The following is a 16,170-nucleotide window of genomic DNA, read 5'->3' on the forward strand; positions in this document are numbered from 1 at the left end:
GCCGATAGGAAATCGTTTTAAAGCCTGTATCTTCTACAAAAAGTAAGTAAATTTCAAACGCACGTATGATGTATATCTCTACAATGTCTCTCAATCTGTCAAATATCTATTCTTAATTTTAATTAGGACAAAAGTTACGTTAATTTGTTTGAAACCATTTAAATTCTCGATTTCGCAAACAGCTTCTAACTTATCACGTCATTACTGAAAAACTATTGGTGTCACAGCAAAATATTATTTTTCCATTCATTACCAAAATAATGCACTCGGCAAAGAATCCTTAAAAGTTTTCGTAGTGCATTAAGTTTCCTGTATATAAATTTCTGAAAACAGCGTTTTTAAGCAACCCTATCAGTACTTAACTCGAAACAAGTATGACGTTTAAAATCTCTATCCCCTATAAATATAATGTAAATATTTTGAAATTTACTTGCAGTATCGGTCTCAGTGGTATCTGTAAGCATATCAAATATCTTTTCTTAATTTTAATTAGGGCCGTTGTTACATTAACTATTGAAGTGTGAGAAATTTTCGCGTCCGGAAAAGTTTTCTTCTTTAGATTGCAAATCTCGAAAACTATTACACACATTCAATAACATCTTGGCGTATATACAAAATGAAATAGAATTACTTACCGTAAGGAGAGACGAGAGCTGGCCAAACAGTATTTCTTAGTCTCACAACAACAATAAGAATTAATCGAAATAAATTCGCAAACACAATATTTCATGGCAGTAAGTACACTACACACTAATCAGACAATGCGAAAACACCGTTTAATTCAGAGTCGGAGTCAGTGGAACTATCCATGTCGCTGCTCGTATTGACAGATACACTCCTGGAAATGGAAAAAAGAACACATTGACACCGGTGTGTCAGACCCACCATACTTGCTCCGGACACTGCGAGAGGGCTGTACAAGCAATGATCACACGCACGGCACAGCGGACAAACCAGGAACCGCGGTGTTGGCCGTCGAATGGCGCTAGCTGTGCAGCATTTGTGCACCGCCGCCGTCAGTGTCAGCCAGTTTGCCGTGGCATACGGAGCACCATCGCAGTCTTTAACACTGGTAGCATGCCGCGACAGCGTGGACGTGAACCGTATGTGCAGTTGACGGACTTTGAGCGAGGGCGTATAGTGGGCATGCGGGAGGCCGGGTGGACGTACCGCCGAATTGCTCAACACGTGGGGCGTGAGGTCTCCACAGTACATCGATGTTGTCGCCAGTGGTCGGCGGAAGGTGCACGTGCCCGTCGACCTGGGACCGGACCGCAGCGACGCACGGATGCACGCCAAGACCGTAGGATCCTACACAGTGCCGTAGGGGACCGCACCGCCACTTCCCAGCAAATTAGGGACACTGTTGCTCCTGGGGTATCGGCGAGGACCATTCGCAACCGTCTCCATGAACCTGGGCTACGGTCCCGCACACCGTTAGGCCGTCTTCCGCTCACGCCCCAACATCGTGCAGCCCGCCTCCAGTGGTGTCGCGACAGGCGTGAATGGAGGGACGAATGGAGACGTGTCGTCTTCAGCGATGAGAGTCGCTTCTGCCTTGGTGCCAATGATGGTCGTATGCGTGTTTGGCGCCGTGCAGGTGAGCGCCACAATCAGGACTGCATACGACCGAGGCACACAGGGCCAACACCCGGCATCATGGTGTGGGGAGCGATCTCCTACACTGGCCGTACACCACTGGTGATCGTCCAGGGGACACTGAATACTGCACGGTACATCCAAACCGTCATCGAACCTATCGTTTTACCATTCCTAGACCGGCAAGGGAACTTGCTGTTCCAACAGGACAATGCACGTCCGCATGTATCCCGTGCCACCCAACGTGCTCTAGAAGGTGTAAGTCAACTACCCTGGCCAGCAAGATCTCCGGATCTGTCCCCCATTGAGCATGTTTGGGACTGGATGAAGCGTCGTCTCACGCGGTCTGCACGTCCAGCACGAACGCTGGTCCAACTGAGGCGCCAGGTGGAAATGGCATGGCAAGCCGTTCCACAGGACTACATCCAGCATCTCTACGATCGTCTACATGGAAGAATAGCAGCCTGCATTGCTGCGAAAGGTGGATATACACTGTACTAGTGCCGGCATTGTGCATGCTCTGTTGCCTGTGTCTATGTGCCTGTGGTTCTGTCAGTGTGATCATGTGATGTATCTGACCCCAGGAATGTGTCAATAAAGTTTCCCCTTCCTGGGACAATGAATTCACGGTGTTCTTATTTCAATTTCCAGGAGTGTATAATCAAGTCTTCGATACTTCGTTGTAAGATACCTTCATTGTTCTATGCGTTCTGTATCACTCCTTTCAATTGATACTGTTCAACTGTGCAACTGTGTGTGAAATCTTATGGGACTTAACTGCTAAGGTCATCAGTCCCTAAGCGTACACTCTACTTAACCTAAATTATCCTAAGGACAAACACACACACCCATGCCCTAGGGAGGACTCGATCCTCCGCCGGGACCAGCCGCACGCGATACACTACCTTCTGCCAGTCTTCCGATGTCACAATTACAACTGCCTCTTTCAAAAGGCGTTCCACTTTGGTTAATGTGAATTTCTTATTTTCTGCAGCAATATGCCGTTTAACCTGAGCTCATATCAGCTCTAGTGCGTTGAAATGGCAATAGTAAGGAGGCAATCTGAGCACTTTATGCCCGTATTTTTTTGCTACTTCATCCATAATGTAAATCAGGTTCTTTGGCTTGTGTTGCGACACAAGTTCTAATAATTCTGCCCTTGTCAAATTACTGTCGAACTGTACCTTATGTTTCTGTAACCAGCTAACAATGTCGTTTTTCCTCGTTGCCTTTGTGGGTGCTTTATCTTGTATTACTGAGTGATAAGGAGCGTTATCCATAACAATGATAGAGTTTTTTGTTAAGTTCTGGAGCAGACAGTCTTCAAACCATTTAACAAAAGTATTGTGGTTCATATCTTCGTGGTAGTCAGTGGAGGACTTATTCGAACTGAATAGCAGCAGACAATTTGGAATGAAATCTTTTGAATTTACGGCATGTGCTACAATTATCCTTTTTCTTCTGCCGATCGGAGCTGCCATACTACCGCTGATGGTACCGTCTGTCCAGCCTTTTTTTAAACTGTATCCTGCATTCACCTACGTTTCATCAAGCCAAACGGTATCATCAAAATTTGTCCCCACTAATTTTCTAAGAAAGCGGCATCACCAGGTTGCAATATCTTGGCGTTCCATTAGTAACTTTCTGCCAGAGATGGATTTACAGCGGAATCCTAACATTTTCACGACTCGTAACAATGACGATTTACTACCGTGAAACAGGTCAGCCGCTGTGAGGGTAGCATGTAGTTTTTTGAGTGTTGGATACTCCTTCCTCGAATAAAATGCATATGTTTGACGACGAATGGCATCTTCCTGAAAAGAGTAAAGTTTTGTGACCCTCTTCTCTAGTCGCCTCTTTTTCCCAGGCGTCTACAATTTAGATGACTCACTTGAGCCTTCTTTCGTGAATTTCTCCTTGCAGATTCTTATTACTGATCGTTCGCTAACTTGCAGAGCCGCTGCAGTTCGCTCCACCACCTTATCCAAGGAACGAGAGGCCCTCCTGCATCCCCCTCTCTCTCTCAAAACACTCCCTTAAGGAACACACGTATTCACGCGTATAACGACGCCATGCCCGCCACTTTTTGGAGGTTTCCGAGGAGTGTGCAGCCTCGGCCTCCCTCTCTTGCGACTGCTTTCCTCAGACATCGTAAACACGCGAAGCTACAAGTCACTCAAATCTCTCAGCCGCACGTCTACAACGGCTCGCTAAGGACTGGCTGGCACAATGCCTTAGTCAGCTCAGCAGAGCGAAGTGGCAACGCAGTTGCAGCCGACAGCGCCGGCCGCCATTGGTTTATTGGTGGCGGGAGCCCTGAAGCCCGTTGCCTGTCAAGTGACAACTACTCTAAATCAGACTATAGTCTGTTATTTCGTACTCTAAAATTTTGAAAACGTGTTTGCGATCTTTAATGAATTCTTCTACCAGATTCCACAAATATTTTAAGTTTTTCAGTCAAGCGTAAGCCAAAAATTTAAGTCTTAATTGTACAAGTCACTTCTCCAATGCACTTCATATTCAGTATTTTCAGGTTCAGGACCTTACTCACACATCAGTATTTCATTAAAAATATGTTGTGAATAAAAGTGAATAAGAATTAAAGAAATTTTGCTTTTTTAGAATGAACGCAAACTGACTCCCTTGGTAGTACACGTTATTGAAAGTGCGCTGAAGTTACATAGTGTGTGCTAGAAGATATTTTCCTGTTCAGGACACCACTACACATCTGTGCAGCCTTAAAAAGTATGTTGTTAGTATAAGACAACGAAAATTAATGACTTTTGTATATTTTTCCATTTTTTAGTATGGACATAAAGTCTTCCACCCCCCCCCCCCCCCACTTCCTTGGTTATGCGCGTTATGGAAAAAGCGTTGCTATTGCTGAGGTTAATGCAATTTGTAGAGTTTTGCGTTAGTACGCTCGAGCTCGAGAGTTCGATTCCGAATCTAAAAAGCTGAACTCAGCCCACAGGCATCACTGGATGCGGATAAGGAGGGGCATGTGGTCAGCACACCGCTCTCCCGGCCGTATGTCAGTTTCCGAGACCGGAGCCGCTACTCCTCAACCAAGTGGCTTCTCAGTTCGCATCACGAAGGCTGAGTGCACCCCGCTTGCCAACAGCGTTTGGCGGACCAGATGCTCAGCCATCCAGGTGCTAGCCCGGCCCGACAGCGCTTAATTTCGGTGATCTGACGAGAACCAGTGTTACCACTGCGACAAGGCCATTGGCCGGTTCCGTATGTAGGTGTAACTTTTTCTTTAATTTTCTAATTTCAGGCACCTTAATCGTTATAGAGCAGTCACTGCTGGCGTATACAATGGCTACAACACCAACAACAATCCATCTACTACTTCATAAAAACTGTTACATGGTCTTATAAACTTCCGAACACTGACCAAGTTCTCAGCTGCCAAGATCGTTAAAATCATTTATTTATATAGATGACCGGTTTCGACAATTCTCTGTTGCCATCTTCGGGTATGTTTTTACCATTACATAATCACGTCCATGATGTAAATATAATCTCATCCATGATGTAAACTTAGATCCGAAGATGGCAACAGAGAGTTGCCGGTCATCTACGTGAATGAATGATTTTGCCGACCGCAGTGTCCGAGCGGTTCTAGGCGCTTGAGTCCGGAACCGCGCGACTGCTACGGTCGCAGGTTCGAATCCTGCCTCGGCCATGGATCTGTGTGATGTCCTTAGGTTAGTTAGGTTTAAGTAGTTCTAAGTTCTAGGGGACTGATGACCTCAAATGTTAAGTCCCACAGTACTCAGAGCCATTTTAACCAATAAATGATTTTAGCGATCTTGGCAGTTGAGAATTTATTCACTGTTCATAATTCTACAGATCACCGCCACACTGACGATGTGAGAAGTGAATTACGTGAGAGTATCTTCAATATGCGTAACTCCCACCATTGGTGTAAAGTCAATGCGCACGTCACTCGAGATCCGGCATGTCAGGTCTGCTTTAACATCAACATACGGGCTGCAATATAGGAGACAGTGTCCTGGGTGTCTTCATCTAGCTGGACTGGCTGAGTGAGCGAAGGTGTCAGTGTGCCTGTCTAAAAATTTCCGATTCCTGTTCGGCAGAGTTTGTGGTTCCAACATGATGGGGCACCTGCACATTTGGGAAGAAACGTGCGGAATCGGTAGAGGCGATGTATATGTACAGACAAAAAATGATTACAGTTTCAGAAGAACTGGATGATTTATTGAAGAGAAACAGCTTCACAGATGGAACAAGTCAATAAAGCCATTGTGCAAGCAGATATGCGGCTTGGCAATGACTGATAGAGTTATTGGATGTCCTGCTGAGGGATATCATGCCAAATCCTATCCAACTGACAAGTTAGGTGGTCAAAATGGTGAGCTGGTTGGAGAGCCTTCTCCGTTATGCTCCAAACGTTTCTAATTGGTGAGAGATGGTGCGACCTTGGCGACTTTGCTTATAGAGTTTTCGGCCTGGAATCCTACTGACTGGATTAGAAGTATCTTCAGTGAAGAGTCCCGTTTCGAACTGAGCCCCGATGACCAACTAAGACGTGTCTGGAGACGCCCAGGACAGAGATGGGATACCAGCCTGACTGTCACCCGCCATACGCCTTACAACCAGGAGTGATGGCCTGAAGTACCATTTCTTTTCATAGCAGGATCCTTAGAGCACAGCGGTCCCTCGAAGATATTCTACAATTCGACCCGTTTTGTTGCCCTTCACGGCAAGCTGTCTTGGGCTTACATTTCAGCAAGCTAATGTCCGCCTGTATAAGGCTAGAGTTTCTGCTACTTGCCTGTGTGCTTGCCAAATCGCACCTTCGCCCGCAACGTCACCGGATGTCAATCCAAACAACGTTTGGGGCGTTATGGGCAAGACCCTCCAACGGTCTCGGGATCTTGACGATCCAACGCGGCAGTTGGGCATAATTTGGCACGATATCCCTCAGGAGGACTGCCAACAACTGTGTCAATCAACTCCATGCCGAATAACGGCTTGCATAAGGGCCAGAGATGCGCCAACGCGCTACTGAATTGCTCAATCTGTGGTGTTGTTTCTCTTGAATAAATGATCGATTTTTTCTGAAACTGTAATCATTGGTACGTCACAGCTATCGATTTCAGTCCCATCCGGATAATTTCTTCGTGGTGAGTTGTCTTTTCATCTTAGACTTTATTTCTAGCGTGTCTAACAGTTAATTATTACATTTAATGTCAGAAAACTGTTGTTGTAGGATATGTATTGCTCAAGACACAGTGTATATTACAGTGTTTTTGGGTAGATCAAAATTAGAATACAAAAAATAACATCTTGACCCCGAATCGGACTCACGAACTCAAGTATTCCAACCCAAAACTCTACACACTGAACTAACTGAACAGAACAGCTACTGAGCGCTGACTGTAAATATTTTCCATACACGTGATTACAGCGTGCCAAGTAGGTTATCTTCCACGTCCGTTTTCTGTCAAAAATATCCACATCACGAAAGTTTGTTACAGTCATTATTGTACTGTTCGTATGCGAGGATCGCGCTGTGGAGTTTGAGTGTGCGAATTTAGACTTACCCTGGATATGGAAAGGTTACACGCCTGTTATTTGTTTGAAGGGAGTCGTGTCGTGCATCGCGTAAGAAGGAGCAAATTCTACCACAACATGTTAGAACTCCATAGTGGCAACATCCTCACCCATCGAGACCGTCCACGTTGGTCAGGATGCCACGACTGCCGTATGTAAATAGTATCATTATTTCGGAAGGCCACACACAATGTCATGCAGAACCTCAATGGATTCGAGCCATTAGTCCCAGCGCATGACATACTTGCTTACTCGACCGTGCGGGACTGTGCAGCCACATCGTGTATCTTGAGACAGGAAATTGTCTTGTGTGCAACAAGACCACCACTTTCATGGTTAGTGTAAACTGTCACCTCTGTGTACGACTGTTGTATGGGCGCCTCTTGATGCAGCAGCACAGGAAGGTGCGGCGATGGTGGTCCGTCCAAGGGCAACACTGGACACAGGAGCTGCACTACCCAGTCCAAGTTCTACGTACAGAGTCCAGAGTCTTGGAAGAAAGTGAACACTGCCAGATTTCATTCGTCGTCGTCATTTGGGCGTAGCACCTAGCGTGATGCTATAGGGTGCCGTTCGGTATATTCAACATGCTAACCTCTAACTCAGCGGACTCAAAGTTAATGATCAACACTGGACTACGTCATGGCAAGAGTCGCTACATACACATCGTCAACTTGCAACGCACGAAAACACCTTAGTTGATCGATGTAAGAATTACATCGATGTAAGAAGTGCAAAATTCTCCAGAAAGTTCGAGAAGATGTTATAAATCAAAGAAAGCTGAATATGCGACCGAAATCCTGTATTCGGCTTCCTAATAATCACTGTTGGCAAGCTTTATGTGGTATCGTCCAGGACCAGCGGTACCACACCAAAGTAGGCAACGCTGATAGATAGTGCAGGCATTAGCGAGTTCTCTCTGCAATCAGCAACCAATGGAGGCACTCCGGAAGACCCCGCCTCCCTCTCACCATAGCAACGCTCTCATTCTGACGTCACGGTAGTGCCGAGTATGCAAGAGCTCTGTCCAGTTCGAGACCTCGGCTACAGCAGTCGACGCCATCGTGTAAGACGCTGGCAGTAGTTAATGTTTCAGATGAAATGTACTTCCGTAAATGTATTTTGTACTGCAAGAGAACGTTAATCTGTGCATCAAGTGATACTTTCATAGTCAATAACAGCTGTAAATTGTCCAGCACTTCTGTGGCAAAGAACTGTATGAAAGTGAAGTAAACCTTTTATTCATTTTGGTAATGAAGTGAACTTTTATTTGACGTGCTCTAGTTTTATGAGCCTTCTCCTACAGCAATCTTAAGAACCCACAGCTGTGGCCAGACGATTGTAGTTTCGTCCAGTCACAACACTTTATAAATCGGATTATTGTTAGAGGCTTGTTTTGGAATCGCTACAATCATTCTCTGGATGTACTTTAAATATAACACAACCACCACTAAGACTGTGATAGTTGGCTAGATATTATCTCTACTTCTGTCAGCTACGTATCTATGCTGTAAGGCACCTTATGGTCTATTGGGAAAAGTACTTCGTGTTCCACTATCATGCCCCCGAACCCCTTCCCTTTTCTCATTCCATTCGTCAATATCGCGTGGGAAGAATAATTTTAACAGTCCGTACGAGCTAGAATTTATGTGCGGCGGAGTCGTATGTTGTCCGAACCTTCTTGCAACGCACATCCTCGGCAGTTCAACAGCAGACTCACCGATGTTCACAAAGCCTCTACTGTAGTAGCTGCACCGGACTTTGATCATTCTTTCGCGCTTACTGAGCGAATCCATGACAAAACAAGCTGCTCTCCTTGGATATTTTCTAGTTCCGCTGCCATCCTACCCTGTAACGAATCCAGGGTGAACAGCAGTGTTTCGGACTTGGTCTTACGAGGAATTTGTTAGCTACTTGCGTCCTGAGTGGAAAATCGTGTCTGCCTTTTCTATAGTTAGTTTTAAATTATCACTCCCATAAGCTAGACATTTAACGGTTGTGTCTCCAGTAATGGATCGTCATCGCGTAATTCCACAATAACCCATCCTGCCTTTTTTATGTGAAGTATTAACATTATTTTAGTCTTCCCAACAATTCATTTCAAAACATAAACAACATATTGCGACATATATTTCTTTATATCTAGTTTGGATTAGTTGTTTGCATGTTCCATGGATCATAATTATTGTGAGCTTTGCCATGATGAGGGATGAGTCAGTTTTCCAGTGAAAGATATGCCAACATGCTGACCATTTACGTGAGTGTCTTAAACTACCTATTTTTTTTTTACGGAGAATAATTTATACACAACTATGTTCAATCACTCTTTCTCAAACCATACATACACACAGCATTGTTGGTTCCTGGTTCCACATGCGTAGTGGTTTCAGACCAATCTGCGGACATGGTATAAATAACTTTCATTAGACCCTTCAGGCCCTCTTGATATGGCCGATGTGTTTCCATCCCTGATTCAAAATTTGATCCTACTTTTCATTACGAAATTTAGAACTACTTGGTCAGTGCTGAAATGTCATCAACTGATCTGAAGACGAGCATTCGAACGCTTGCAAATTATCAGTGGGACCATCTATCAAATATCCTGAAAAATATTGCAGAAGGAAACATATCAAAGTTCACAGAGTTTCAAATCGAAATCTGGGAAGACCTGCGGGTACACGCCTACAAAATGGTGTGGCTCAAGAACTAAGTGAGACTGCAAAATCCACTCAGGCTTTTTTCGAGAAACCCATCATGTCTCTCGTTGAACTGTGTTGTTTATCAAGCAGGCATTTTTTTTCCATATGCGAGCCATCATAAACGACCCAATCTTTTGGTACTCGGAAGATGACTCCAGTAAACTTTATAAATATTCATTGCAAAGTATCATGTAACCGTCTTCTACACTATAGTTGAATTTGATATGTGGGATTTTGTTCCCCTTAAGAGCGATGTGTTGAGACTTCCTTGGATAAATAACTCAGCACGTCACTATTCACAGAACAAATCGAAACATGTGAAGATAATTTCCGGAGTACCCCAAGGAGCCTGCCCGGTTAGCCGCGCGGTCTACGCGCTGCTTTCCGAGCGGGAAGGCGACACGGTCCCCAGCACGAATCCGCTCAGCAGATTAGTGTCGAGGTCCGGTGTGCCGGCCAGCCTGTGGATGGTTTTTAGGCGGTTTTCCATCTGCTTCGGCGAATGCGGGCTGTTTCCCCTTATTACACACCTCATTTACACAATGTCAGCTATTGCTGCACAAACACTGTCTTCATATATGCGTACACCGTAATTACTCTATCACTCAAACATTTGGGGTTGCACTCGTCTGGTATGGGACGTTCCCGGAGGGGGCAGTCCACTGGGGACCGAACCACACAATAATCCTGGGTTCGGTGTGGCGCGGCGGTGGGGTGGGTGGACTGCTGTGGCCCTGTGGCCTGTTGTGGGGTCGTGAACCACTGCGGGCTAAGGCGGGACGAAGGCTCTACATCGTTACTGTTTACGTTGTATATAAATGTGAACCGTGGATTTATTTTCAAAGAATATTTTATATTTATATTCTTAAGAATTTATTTTATTTACTAGCGATTCATCAAGAACATTAACACATTTAATCACATTATGTAAGAATGGAAGTAGTTGCCAGGGAGTAACTGATGAAATCATAAGCAAATTCCTTTTCAACAAATGGTAATTTATTCACTTTAATGGTGCCTAAAGCCTTCTTTTAAAAGAAACAGATTTATAATCAGAAAGCACCCTCTAAATATCAACTTACAATTTATTCAGAGGCAGAAAGAAACAAATTTTTGACTATATGAGCTTTCGGCTGAGAACGTTGCCGCTCCCTTTTGATACGGCCGCAGTTACGACCGCTCATAACAACCTCTGAAAGACTACACTGGTGCAAATCTGCAACACACCAGATTACTTTAAACTAAAAGTTTTTAACAATTCAGCCGGCCGAAGTGGCCGTGCGGTTAAAGGCGCTGCAGTCTGGAACCGCAGGACCGCTACGGTCGCAGGTTCGAATCCTGCCTCGGGCATGGATGTTTGTGATGTCCTTAGGTTAGTTAGGTTTAACTAGTTCTAAGTTCTAGGGGACTAATGACCTCAGCAGTTGAGTCCCATAGTGCTCAGAGCCATTTGAACCATTTTTTTTAACAATTCACACAAGCACACAAACTATGCACCCCGTAGGAGGGATGGAAATGGTACAAAAACCAAAATTAAAATATTAACTTTGCCACCGAAGGTGCAACTTGATTTTAACTTCTAAGAAAAGTCTTACTGCGAAATACTTTATATACTAAAATGACCATTTAAATAAAAGCCCATGAAATGCAATCTTATATAAAATTATGCAAGGTTGGCCAAACAAGCTAACACGCTCTACAGTACACATACACCGCCTCTCAAGATGATAGGCAAGATCAAAACATATTTCAGGAATTAGGCCGTTACACTCCAAGCAATAAATTCGTTAACACACCAAATCCAACAAACATGACAGTTGCAGCTACTAACGTTCAGTAGATTGATGGGGAGATTACCGAACAATCCGAACCGCAAGTTGCTCTCACCCGCCCCTACTGCACAAGGAAAAACGGACCACCCAATTCATAAACAACCACCTTCCCGCGGGCGGGCAAACGGAGAAGAATGGTGGGACGACCCCAAAACAAAACGGCTGGTGATCTCACCAAGAAAACATGTAGAATTTGACAAGTAAATGAAATAACATACCACCAATCACTTAACTTATAATAACTGCGATTTCTGGAGAAGACCTGGCGCAGCATCCCCGAATCGCTCTCCTGAACCGTCCGCTGCCAGCCGCTTCAACGGACGCAGGAAGGCACGCCGATCTCCCGTCTCACGGCGTCGCAGCTCGCACCGGCCAGATCGATGTCGTGGGTTGACTCCTATTGCTTTCGTGTCGACCGCGAAGTCATTACCCCTCGCTATACGGCGCGGCCCACTGGACTCACGTGGCGACCTCACATGCGCCGACGCTCAAGTGGACAAGTCATCTTGTGTCGGAGTGCGCGACCGTCCAACCGATCGATCCAACCGCCGATGACCATTGCCAGAGCAAACACGCGCAGACTGGAGGCCTAACGCGCAGTCTCAGATGCAGGAACTAAGCCCCGACCGGGCGACCACTCGCTCTCTTACTGGCGGAGTGGAAAGACTCTCATTTTGCCGGCTTTAAGGGTTGATTCGAACGACCCACATACTAGCACTCCGAACGACATACAGACAGTAACTGCCTAACAGATGCGGACGAGAGACAGATTAGCGAGCTGGGGACGAGAGACTGACGCAGACTGAACGACTGACCCAGACTGACCCCGGACTGACCGACTGACGAGCTCATAGCGCCCCTTAAATGCACGTGAAGAGGCAACCTTTCCCCTTTCCCACCAGAGGGAGACACCAAAGCTGCGATTGCCACAGCGGCGCCACCACCAGAAACGGAGGGCGACTGCTTCACACTACGCGCTGCGGCGCGCCCTTCAAAACAGCAATTTTTACCACGGCTCAAAATGATTTAGAAGAAAGCGTCGGATGCTATGTAAAACTGTTCGCAGATGATGCAATTGACGATAAAAAAGGAGCAACGCTAGAAGACCGTTTCGATTTGCAGAATGACTTGCAGTGATTGATGAATGATGGAGGCTCTGGCAGTTGAGGCTGCATGCAAATAAATGTAACATACTGCATATACAGAGGAAAAGAAAACAACTACTATAGAATTACGCTATTCATGACAGGCTGGAAACAGTATCTACCGCAAAATATCTAGGAGTAACTATCCAGAGCTACCTGAAGTGGAATGACCACATAAAAGAAGTAGTAGGAAAAGCAGATGCCAGACTGAGATTCATAGGAAAATTCTTAAGGAAATGTAACGCATCCACGAAGGTAGTGGCTTGTAAGGGATTTGTTCGACCGATTCTTGAGCATTGTTCATCAATATGGGATCCTTACCAGGTAGGACCGAAAGAAGAGATAGAATGGATCCAACGAAGAGCGGAGCATTTGGTACGGGATCTATTAATCGATGCGAGAGCATTATCGGGATGCTTAACAAACTCCAGTGAAAGACGTTACAGGACAGGCGTTGTCCAGCATGGAGAGGTTTTCTATTGAAATTTCGAAAGAGTACTTTCCGGGAAGAGTTGGACAACATATTACTTGCTCCCACATACATCTCCCGTAATGACCACGACCAGAAAATTCGAGAAATTAGAGCCAATACAGAGACTTATCTACAATCATTCGTCACTCGCGAGTGGAACAGGGTAGGGGCGGTCGGTTAGTGGCGTCAGAAGTACCCTCCGCCACACACCATTAGATGGCTTGTGAAGTATGATGTAGATCCAGATGTAGAGTACATTACACGAGACGAACCAGAATCCCACCGTCAAAATTCTGGAGGTTGTCCACGGATACTGTCTGCGTAAAGGTCTCCGTTGGCTCACTGCGGAGTGCTCGTAATCACGTAATGACTTGTTTGGTTTGTTAGTTCAGTTACCTTTAGTTCTGCGTGTATACATTCACTGCAGTAAAAAAAACTGCCACGTGCACTCACAGAGACGTACAACACAAAACACAGAGTAATCCAACAACCCTCAGTCGGATGCAAAATTCCTGTGTGTGCCATCGCTACAGGAACTTTTCAGCAGAGCACTGTGCCGCTATTCTGTTGCATTCAGTAGTCCCATACAAGATGGCTCTGAGCACTATGCGACTTAACTTCTGAGGTCATCAGTCGCCTAGAACTTAGAACTAATTAAACCTACCTAACCTAAGGACATCACATACATCCATGCCCGAGGCAGGATTCGAACCTGCGACCGTAGCGGTCACGCGGTTCCAGACTGAAGCGCCTTTAACCGCACGGCCACACCGGCCGGCCCCATACAAGAGGCATAGCACATATTGGCCAGCTCTTCATCAGTTAACCTTCCTGTGAATCTCTGTTAACACACAGCTAGTACTTCCAGAAAAACGAATCTGTGACAATAGGGAGTAGTACTGAAAGTGAGCTGAAGAGCGAAGACTAAAGTGGAAAATAGCGCGGTCAGTAGAAAGTACCGTGAGAAAATGAGACAAGTTTATTTCCAGATAAAACATACAGGCCATACTGCCGATAGCCGCATGGTTGTGCAGATATTTTCACTGCAGTAGAGATACAAACATCAAACAAAATTCTATTGGCCTATTCTATAACGAGCCACATTCACGGGTCCTTTGCAGCAAAATACTCACTAAATGTCCCTGAACAGCCTCCGACAGTTCGGTGGATTTCGGATTCACGTTGTTTATTGTGTTGATGGTCAACTGCCAACCCCTTGCACCAAGAGGCATTCTTCTACAGGGCATCTTACGAATACATTTATCTGTAACTATTTGGCATTCAACTGTTTAACATACTCTACAACAGCGAATAGCTGCATGAGTCTTCCGAAGTATTCCAGTGAGTTATTTATCTATACTGCGACCAGTAACGAACATTTTGCAACAAAATGGGTTTGTCGACCTAATTTCAAAATTGGAATTGTCTGCAAGGGATAATCTTCATTCGTTCTTTTCGGAAAGCTTCTTCTTGAAGCTGTAAATCAAAAAATGAAGTAAATAGAAAGTATAAAAAACAAATAAAATGCGATTAAGTTTGTTCAGCTCATATAATGGCCCAGCGTCCTTTCTCAACCACCCCAAACACTTCTTCAACCATAAGAAATAGAACTGAAAATTGAATAAATTAATGTATTCTCACTAACATTAAATTTGGTTAGCCGTCGATATTTAACAGGTTTACTGACTGTAAACACAATGGATGAAAACAGCTTTAAAGAAGCCGAGATGAAAATGTGCCAGTATCATGAATGTCTTTTACAGGCTGGCTTAGGCACCTGTAAAATCTGTAAAGCAATCCTGAAGTTGACGACAGGAGCCACATCAAAATTTTTTAAGTGCTTACCAGTACCATTTGCTGCCATGGGTAAAGTTGAAACTGAAAGACTGACCAAAGAAGGAATCTGGAGCCAGTGAAGGTCAGTCAATGGGTTGCCCCAGTTGTGGCTGTACCAAAGCCAAATGGATCAATAAGAATCTGCGGAAGTTTAAAACTGACTGTGTATCGATAGCTGCAAATAGATCGCTGTCCGATTCAAAGGCCTGAACAGCTTTCTCAAAAAATCAGAAATGGCAAATGTTTTACAAAAATAGATTTATCAAGTACAGATCTCCAGCTGGAACTGGAGGAAGAATCCAAGAAGATAACAGTTGTCAAAACTCGACTTGCACTGTTCCAGTACGAAAGACTGCCATTCTGCGTAGCAACTGCTCCTGCAAAATACGAGCGATTTGTGGAAGAAATAAAAAATACCACAGCTACATAACCCAAATACAGGGACAGTACAAACACGATGATCACATGAATAATTTCGACGTGTTTGCATACACTGCAAGAAAATAGCCTCAGGTACAATGCAAAGAAACATGAATTCTTCAGAAACAAAGTAGACTACGTAGGCTACATCACTGATGCAGATGGAATACGACCGCCGGTCGCTGTGGCCGAGCGGTTCTAGGCGCTTCAGTCCGGAACCGCGCTGCTGCTTCGGTCGCAGTTTCGAATCCTGACTGGGGCATGGATGTGTGTGATATGTTAATTAGATTTAAGTAGTTCTAAGTCTAGGGGACTGATGGCCTCAGATGTTAAGTCCCATAGTGCTTAGAGCCAGCCATTTGAACCATTTTGAATACAACCATCCTAAGGCTGTGAGGAACCAATAAAAAAGTTGCCTCATCCAAAGAATATCGAGGAAGCAGAATATTTTGTTGGGAAAGTAAATTACTGCAACAAATTCACCAAATGATTAGCTGAAATCACTGGGCTACTGAATCAACATCGAAAGAAAGATGCAAGGTTTAAATGGACCAAGCAAGCACAAGCAGCATTTTTGAAGC

At 44.8% G+C, this 16,170-nt stretch overlaps 1 protein-coding gene across 1 annotated transcript in view; it reads left to right on the forward strand.

The window, feature by feature from the left end:
- Positions 1-16,170, forward strand: part of LOC124616617 (probable cytochrome P450 6a13) — a 181,061-nt gene that overhangs the window by 151,683 nt on the left and 13,208 nt on the right. The gene's annotated exons all lie outside the window — the stretch shown is intronic.

This window comes from Schistocerca americana, chromosome 5 (assembly GCF_021461395.2).
Source record: "Schistocerca americana isolate TAMUIC-IGC-003095 chromosome 5, iqSchAmer2.1, whole genome shotgun sequence".
NCBI lineage: Eukaryota > Metazoa > Arthropoda > Insecta > Orthoptera > Acrididae > Schistocerca > Schistocerca americana.